The 9,732-nt window shown below is 41.6% G+C and overlaps 1 long non-coding RNA gene across 1 annotated transcript; it reads left to right on the top strand.

The window, feature by feature from the left end:
- The first annotated feature begins 524 nt into the window (after window positions 1-524).
- Window positions 525-5,663, top strand: LOC110339574. Its single transcript, XR_002381625.2, has 2 exons — window positions 525-648; window positions 5,427-5,663. It is a non-coding gene; the product is annotated as an uncharacterized LOC110339574 (long non-coding RNA).
- The last annotated feature ends 4,069 nt before the right edge of the window (window positions 5,664-9,732 follow it).

Genomic DNA, 9,732 nt, shown 5'->3' with positions numbered 1-9,732 from the left:
ACAATTGCATCTAAGAAGCAGTTTGCTTTCATCTACAAGAAGTGACGTGACAAAGCATTTTGTTTTTCATTACTGTGGTGGTGAACTCAAACCACTTTTTAAACTGAAGTGAGTTCCGGATAAACTAATACATGTAACAAACTTTGCCTGATGAAAAAAAAAGTCAAGTGAACTTTTTGGTTTGTTTTTTAACAAATGTTTCACTTTTGGAATAGATCACAGATCTAAATTATGCCACAAGACTAGGTAAGTGTCACTTTCCTTTGTATTTCTAAAATATTAAAGAATAACTTGACACATAGGAATGCTAAACGTTAGGTATACTCCATGGCCACAGTTGGTATGCTAAATAGCACACAGAAAACACTTCCTCCTGGATAAGAATGTGCCATACACAGTAAGCCCACCATTGAAGTTTCTACAGTGGTGACTTCCTAAAGCCATTTGTTACAGCTGAGTGTAGAACCTAGCTGCAACTCTGAGTATGTGTTGGCTAACAGAGAACGTGCTACCCAGCTAATGCTCTTCAACTCTGCCCTGCAGGGATCATTTCCAGGAGTGGCAGGAAGAACCAAGTGCACAGCTGTCTTGGCAACCTCTCCTCCCGGAAGCCTATGGAGAGTTCATGGGTGGCGCTGTTGTTTGTTGGTAAGTATTACCTTTCTCCAAATTCCATTCCCACAGAGAGTTTCCTTTTTCCTCCTGGACTAACCTGCCTTGCAGGAGAACCATGTAATGATCATCTCTAAGCTGACATGTGCACCGGAGGCAGAGATCCTAGGTTCAAATCCTGTTCTGATCTTAGCAACAGACCGACACTAATGGACTTTCTGGTTCCTTATTCCTAAGACAGGGCAGAGATAAAAGTACTGACTGTGAGCACCTCAGTTCAAAGCTCTCACCATCACAGGCCTCCAGAAACTCTTGTAGCATCTAGGCGGACACTCTAAATGGCCTTTAGGCCGGTCCCTAGATTTCTCTTCCTGTGGAAGATAAAGAATTTCATTTTCACTCAGTGAGGACATCTCATCTCATGCTTGGACCAGTGGAGTCCAAGACTGGGAAGTCCGCAGTTGGTTCCTTCACCTTTCAGGCTGAACCGGTGCTCGATTCTTGGAGCGCAGATGTCACCTCAGGTTGTTAGCTATCTGACGAAGGGACATGAAGTCTTAGGGACCCTTGTGTTCCTCTGAGCAGTACTCTGTAACATAGTGCCTTGAAAAGAACAGCCTTGAAAATGCCTGTGGCTTGACCATGCTGAAAAGGAGCTTTCGCCTCTAATGAAGCATGGCAGTCCTGGAGAAGGGCTGCAAAGGCAGGGGCATCCCTTGTTTGAACACTGCCCGGCTCACAGCCTGTTTCTCTTTTCACGGTGTTTATCCTTTTGTTTCTTCCTTCTTTTTCTCCTTCTTTTCTATTCCGGCCCTTTCTCAGACAAACTACTGAAAAATTACCCTTAACTCGTTTTTATTGTATTTTAAAATGTAAATGCTCCTTTAAAAAATGAGGTTACTTCCTTGCCACACCCATCAGAGGCTGCTACTCCTTTGCTGTGTCATTCAGGCTGGTTTTCCTGCTACATTTTAGTGCTTTACTACTGTCCATAAAAACACAGTTATACTGTTCATTCGGAGTTGGCTGTTTTTCCATAACAATGCATTGTAAATGCCTTTCCATGTTCTTGCCCACTGTGTTCCTTGTTAGTGAGGCAAGGACAGAAATTCCTTGTTATCCAACTCCCTTATCATTCCCTGAATCCCAGTAGTTGCTAAGTTGTGTAGGAAAGCAGAAATTAGTCGTAACAGGAAACATCCAGTAATGAACTGACCCCTTGCTAAACTAGTTCCCACTTGAATGCCCCTCCCAACTTAATTCCAGCGTCTATCCCTGCTCCACCAGCCAATTTCGCTGAGTGCAGATGTTATAAACTTCCCACAATTCAATGTAAATAAAGTGCATTTCAGTTGTAGTGCAAAGTTGCTAATCTTGCAGAAGATGCAGGATGTTATGAAGCCATTGGAAGTGATTCTGGACAAGTGTTTCATAAGCAAATGAGTGTCTGGCAGTGCTGGGCCCTCTCACAATGAGAAAAACAAAGTGATGCTAACAGGGTACATGCTTCAAAAGGAGGCTTGCTTGAATCTCAAAGGACTAAAAGAGGCTCTTAGAGAAATGTACGAACCTCTACATCTTCTTACAAATGACCCCAGTCTTCTGCTGTAGAAGTCAGTATGAAGTGAAGTGTCAAATTTTACTGCAAAATACTTTTGCTAGGTAAATTGTTCCTCCACTGGATCAGTGCTTGATTCATTGTTTATTCTAACAGACTAGAGCACTGTTTAGGTAGAGTGTATGTTCAATTATGTTGTATACATTCTTCAAAGGTACATCATGTCTAAAGATAATTAAGATAATCTCTACTTTTATTTTTCACAAAACCAGTCAACCCTTTTGTTCCCGACCTTATTTTTGGGACGAGAGTCCCTGCTTATTAAATTTGCAGCTTTCAACAGCTGTATTATGGCAAGCAGGAGCAGCAGACATGAAAACAGGGCTCCTCTCCACTAATCAGATTCTCCTCTGTCTTCATGAGGCATTTGGAGGCAGGATGAGCCATGCTCAAGAGGAAAGCCTCAGGCTGATTGTACAATGCAGGGGGATGGACGGGCCTGCAGGGTGGAGGTTGGGGGGATGACAACAGGCATTGGGCTTCTCTGGCTTTAATCTGGCACGTGGATATTTGGAGCCAATGCCATTGAAATCACTTTATAAAGATGTAACTTCATTTGCGTTCAAGCTGGCAAAGTGAGTTACACCAGTTAAATGTAGTCTCTCAGGATCAATTTTTAACAATACCTTCCACCTTGTGTTCTGCCATCCTTGTGACCATGAGCGACCCCACACACGTACATCCTGGTACAGTTCTAACAATGTGTCTATAAGAGAAATTTCTAGATATGAAACTCTCAAATCAGGAACAAGCTACACTAAACATGTAATAGAAATAACAATGATTTTACTATTTCTTTTCTTGGTTTTTCGAGATAGTATTCTTTCGTGTAGCCCTGGCTGTCCTGGAACTCTCTCTGTGTAGACCAGGCTGCCTCTGGAGTGCTGGATCAAAGGTGTGCACCACCAGGTCCACTAGCTTCTATTTAATACTATCTGCAGAATCTATTTTTTTGTTTTTTGTTTTTTGTTTTTTTTTCTCCACTCCCCTTCCCATGAGTGCTAAGAATATGGCTTGAGGTTGGGACCTTTGGTGTGCATTGGTTGTTTTTGTTTGTTTTTATGTCAATGATAAATCCTTGATCTATAAAATAAACTCTGCCCACTGCCTGTTGAAAATCTTTAGACTCTGGAGAGTCTACCTGTTGAGTGTAGGGAGAGATAATTTCTTCCTGGAAATAAAGAGTTGAAAATTCTGCTTAAGTCCCTCTTTGAAAGTGGTGTGGTAGCTGCTTGCCCAAGATAATATGTTCATAGTCAGTAGGAGAAGAGGGGAGGTTAGTTTTGTGAACTTCCAAATGGGATTGTGAGAGCCATTGAAGACCTCAAAATCTATGCTGGTGAGAGAGGAGTGGTTCTATCTCTGGATGCCTTAACATCATCTAAGTCTACACTTTCCCCACCAGAGTTCTGGTCACAGAAATCATCAGTTTTCTGACTGAAAGACTAACTTACATATTGAGGACCTGAAAAATAAAATTGGAAAAAACCTAGTATATGTTTTTCACAAGCCATCAATGGCACTCTTTAGTAATGTGCATTTTCTATTTTATATATATATATATATATGCCATCATTTCTCAAAATAAATAAATAAATGTGAGCTTAGTGCATGATCCTCCACTTCTACTCCAGGGTGTGCACCCCACTGTGGTGAAAGAGACTCTCAAATAGAGACCTGTGCACCCATACCCACAGCAGTGTCCTTTATAAAAGTCAAAAGTGAAGGAACCTATATCCGACCTAAAATCTTAAAGTCTACAGGGGGAAAAAATGGATGCAACCAAGAATCTGATAATGAACGAATAAATAAAACTGCAGTATATACAACCAATGGAATAGTATTCCATCATAAAGGAAGGCAATCCTGGCATAGAACAGATGGGTCTTAAAAACATTACACGAGCCAGACAGTGGTGGGGCACGCCTTTGATCCCACTCAGGAGGCAGAAACAGGCAGGTCTCTTGAGTTTGAGACAAACCTGGTCTCTGCAGAGTCAATTCCAGGAGAGTCAAGGAAACAGAGAAATTCTATCTCAAAAACCCACAAAAATAAAAGTTTCAAATCTCCACAGCAACAACAAAAAAACTTACACTAAGGAAAATGAGCCACTTACAAGGGAAAAAACCCTGTGTGGATCTACACATATGAAGTGCTGAGAATAATCAACTTCAACAGAGACAGATCATAGCATGAAAGTATCCTCAGGCTCTAAGAGTTGGTGTCTAACAGGCAGAGTTTTACTGGGCAGAAAGAAAGAGTTCTGCAGTTGGATGGTGGGGATCACACACAATAATGTGAATACACGTACTACCACAGGATGACACACCTCAAAGTGATTATGATGGTGAATTTTATCTTATATATATATATGTATATGTATATATATGTATATATATATGTGTGTGTATATGTATTACAATAATGTTTTCTTTATTGTTATTATTATTACTATTTCTATTATTTGGTGCTTCGGGGTCACACCCAGGGTACATGCTAATACCAGGAGTGTGCTGTACCATTAGACCTTCATTCCAATAAATTGAGTAAAGATGTAAGTGAATATGGAACTCCAATGATGTAAATGCTGAGTATGGATGGAATGTGCTGCTAAGTGTGTCAGAAATTCGTGTGAATTGATAGACTGAGGCACGATGGAGGTGTGCTACAGAAACTGAGACAAATGTTCACTGTTGACCGTGGGTCCCCGTGCTTGGTGTGGTATCCTTTCACATGTATATTTAGAGGTTTCCTCCCCAGCCCCGCCCAGTGTGCTGGGAGTAAAACCCAGGGCCTTGCATCTGTCAGGCAGGCCCTCTGCAACCGAGCAACATCTCCAGTCAGTCCTGAGATCTTTCTTAGTAAACAGTCACTTGGGGAGAAACCACTTAGACTAAAAACATTGGCTAATGAAAGATTCTTTTTATGACAAATTCAAATTTTGCTCTCGATAATTGTGGGAAATAATTTTGTCATGGCCAGATCTTCCAGCTGCGTTAAGGAAATAGGACCTATTTTTGTTTGTTTTTAATAACCTTCAGATAAGGACATTTATTAGACAAGAATTGGACAGGTATTGATTCACAACTGACTCCATGATATTAAAAATGAAGTCAATATCACCAAAGTTGATAAGCATCTCTCTGTATACATCCAAAGGCAAGGGTCATGGTTCAGCTTTTTCTTCCATTTACAGAACCCGAGCATGGTGAAGAGGAAGAACCTCCGACTCCTCCACATGGGAAAGATGGAGTAGAGAGATTGCTGTGATGACCCGCAACTTGGGGCTTTTGAGAAATGATGGTCTCCTGACGAATATTAGCTCATAGCAGAAAGGAGGTGGATTATAAATAGCAGCCTTTTGCTTCTATGCAGAGACATTTCAGAGAGCTCCACTCTCCTTTTCTTCACCTCATTAAAAAGTAAACAGAGAGAAGCAGCCTCCATTTTGGGGATTTCTACACTACAGACGTGCGTAGGCAGATGTAATTATAGAGGCATGCAATCCTCCTATCCCAACAACATTCCCTATGGCCTCGGAGAAAACATTCAGAGTTTCACAGGTACAAACTTAGTGCCTGAAGGGCAGGGAGATAACACTATTGAGTGATGTAAGCCATCCAAGTGGGGCTTGTGGCTTCTTAGAGAGCCCTTGTCCTGACCACAGAGCAAATCCACGACTCAGTTCTACCTAGCTGGCCCACAGGAAGTCACACGAGTCACATTTTTTCTTGTTTTATCCTTTAACTTGCTTGTCATAAAGTAATTATACACGATGCAATGCTTCTACACATGTACACATTGTATTAAGAAGCAGATCAAGATAATTAGCATAGTCATTCCTTTAAATGTTACCATTTCATGGTGATGAGAACATTAGATATCATTTCTTCTTCATAAAAGATATGTCAGCTTTTTAAGAGCAAAACACAACTTATATTTTTACATCAATGAACATTTTAAATGTGGAATAAGTTCCACCATTGTTGAAAAGTGTTGAATGGGTTAAACAAAACACTTTAATTGGCACAGTGAAGTCTTTGGGGCCCTGTGTCATTTCTAACATACAAAATCAAGATGAGACAGAAAATTCTTGTAGGAGTAATATCCAATAGGATTCAACTCTGATTTTGTGTTCATCTCCATGGTCCTATTTCTCCATTGTAGCTGAGGAAAATGAATTGCCCATACTTTTATCACTCTATTATTTATCTATTTTTTTTTTATTTTTGAGACAAGGTCTCACTGTATGTATAGACCAGACTTGCCTCAAACTCATAGCGATCTGCCTGTCTCCACCTCCCAAGTGCTGGGATTAAAGGTGAATGCCACTATGCCCTCTTATCACAAATATCTGGCCACTGGAACCTTTGCAAAATTCATGCAATTCATGTCTTGAAAGTTTTCTTTAAGCTGGGGATACAGCTAAGTGGTAAATACACACTTGAGGATGGCCATGGACTTCTCCTGCAGCACGTGCAGAAGTCCACTTTATGTCATGAACATTTCATACCCTTCCTAAAGATTAAATGACAAAACTATAATCCACAGAGCCCTCAATTTATTTGTATTTAATCATTCCAAAGTGTATGTATTTTGAACCAGGAACAGATTTTCCTACAGGACAATAGCTACCATTTATGGATGCCACCTCTTCATTGTTTTCATTCCAGGAAGACTCACACATTTAGCTTCTTTAATTCCTGAATGCTATTCTGCATGGGTGAGAAAACAGGCTCAGAACGATAGCATGTCTTGCCAAAGTAGTGGATGTTAGAGCCAAGAATCAAACACGTGTGGGGGTCGGGCTCCAAGGCCTACTGTTCTTTAATTCTTCAACACTGCAGTGTCTGTAACTCAGTGTCTGTGTGCTGTTAAGACCCCCGTGCAGGCCATAAACATTACTTTATACATAATGAACTTACAGGACTATATTCCTAGTAGTGGGCTACTAATAAAACCCCTCCCAGTATGATAATATATTATAAAAACAAACAAACAAAAACCTTCCTCAAATTTCTGTAGGAAAAATACATAGGTGTATTCTTAGTGTGACATATCCAAGTGTCACAGTAGACTACAGAGCAAGGGGCAAAATTCTTTTGGCTTCTTTCCTTTCCCCTAATCCTGCTCATCTTTCTGCCTTTGTCTCTATACTAGTTGGCTTGTTTCTCTCTCTCTCTCTCTCTCTCTCTCTCTCTCTCTCTCTCTCTCTCTCTCTCTCTCTCTCTCTCTATCATACTGTGTAAAATGCACGCAGCTATGTACCATAGGAAATACATTCACAATTCCATCCTAAAATGTCAACCGGCTTCAGCTGCAGTCCTACAACTTCCCACAATTTGTGGACCTATTTGAAACCCACCACAAGACCTATTTTTGTGTGGGAAGAAAACCAGGAATGGGGCAGAGTTCAAGACCACAATAGAATGGTGTGAGTGATGGAGAGGCACCAGAAAGTGCAGAGATCATAAAATAACACAGTAGTGAGAGATAGAAGAATATGATTGGCAAACCTGGCTACACATTAACATCACCTGGGGAAATTTAAAAGTCCTGATGATCCACTATAGAAGTATTTCTAGGACTGAGCCCAAGTATCAATATCATTTAACAGCTCTCCAAGTGGTTCTAATGTGAGCTATATAATCGTGGAGGTGCTGGAGACCAACTGGGTCTGGGCTCGGGTCCCTGCTCTTTCAGATAAGTAACTCGCTGCTCTTTGGAAAGTTAGTGTTCTTGTGCCTCATCTGTGAAATGGGCATGGGGGTCTTAGATCTCCATAGGATTGGTGTGAGCTTGACCTGAGCTAATGCCCCCAGGAAAATGTGTGGAACTGCAGGAGCACAGTAAGTTCAGTTTAAATCCTTTCTCTCCTCCTTTCTGCTCCTTGGAGCCTGGGAAAGGATGTGGTTTCTTAGCTCCTGGCTCTTAGCTGTTCTCTTGATCAGAAGTTAGAGAGATCTTCTGCAAAGGGCTTAGTTTCTCGAAGCTCTGCCTGTCCTCAGAAAGCTTCCTTCCATGTGATCCCAGACCCTGGGCTGCTGGTCCAGGTGCGGCAAGGATCTGCATCCTGGCAGATGGGAGAGCAAGTAGCCTCCTCTCTAGGTGGCGCACAGCAGGAGGAAGGAAGGTCGCAGACAGGTGATGATCCTTCCGCGAACCTTTCCTGGTCTCAGCTGTTCCCGGAAGCCCTGCTGCCTTTTATATTTATTCATTCACCTCTTGTGCTCGCTCTCCTTTAAACAGTCCTTTTAGAGGCAGGGCTATGTTTTCTGGGACAAGAGGAAAGGGGCGTTAAAGAAAAAATAAGGTGTGGCTTCTTAGGCAAGTGGAAGGTGGTGCTCCCCTTCCTCCTCCCTGGGTCACTTTAAGCCTAAAACACCCTCCCCTCACCATTGTTTCATGGACGAATCGAATGGGCGATCTTCCTGTTTTTCCATCGGAAATCGGTGCCTGCACAAGGTGCTGAAAAGGCAGGGGCAGATATGAGTCCCATAGGGAGATGGGCTTCTCAAGTGTAAAAGCACTATTTTAAAGGAAGGAAGATCTAATTCTTTTTTCAAGTCTACAGGGGCAGATGGATGGGGACTTTTTAAATAAACAAACTATAAAACAATCAGTAGTGGGCTAGGCGGTGGTAGCGCATGCCTTTAATCTCAGCACTCAGGAGGCAGAGGCAGGCAGATCTCTGTGAGTTCCAGGCCAGCCTGGTCTACATAGTGAGTTCCCGGACAACCAAGGCTACACAGAGAAACCCTGTCTTGAAATATCAAAACCAACCAACCAACAACAACAACAACAAAAAATCAGTAGCAAGACTTCATAAAAAGTTTCTGCTATTAAATTAATATTATTCCTGGGATTTTTGTTTGTTGTTTATTTTCTGTTTTGATATTTTTGTTTTGATTTGTTTGGGTTTTGCATTTGTTTTTTGTGGCTGATATTTTAATCTAGCACACTAAGCAAAAACATATTTAGGCTCTTGCTTCATTAGTAAATGCTGGTAATGGAAGATGACATGGTAGCAATAGCTATACATCTTCAACAACAAGCATATCATTTCAGTAGCATTAGACTTAGTTCTAAAACATGAGAGGTGATCACCATGACCAAGACACCACAGCATGGGTTGATATAGTCTCAATTCCTGGGAGACTTGAGACACAGAAATTCTGAGGCCAGCCTGGGCTATATAAGTAACCCCTGTCAAAAAACAAAAGATGGGAGACTGGGAGGAGCGAAAGGAAGGAAAGGTGGGGGAGGGGAGGAGTGGAAGAAAGAAGGGAGGAAAGAGAAAGAGAGAGAGAGAGGAGAGGAGGCTCCCGATTCCAGTTGCGTGAGGAGTAAAAAGCATCCAGATGCTGGAGGTCCTCTAATTCTGCTTTCTCCTGGCTTCGTTCATTCATCATCGCTATCCAGGGACTCCAGGATCTTAAGCCGTACAAGCTTGAAATTAAAGTAGCCCTAAAAATAAAAATTATTCTAGAGAAATATGGCCA

The sequence above is a fragment of the Mesocricetus auratus genome, unplaced genomic scaffold, assembly GCF_017639785.1.
Source record: "Mesocricetus auratus isolate SY011 unplaced genomic scaffold, BCM_Maur_2.0 Super-Scaffold_100020, whole genome shotgun sequence".
Taxonomy (NCBI): Eukaryota; Metazoa; Chordata; class Mammalia; order Rodentia; family Cricetidae; genus Mesocricetus; species Mesocricetus auratus.
The sequence above is the reverse complement of the archived record's forward strand: the minus strand, read 5'-3'. Positions and strand labels throughout refer to the sequence as shown.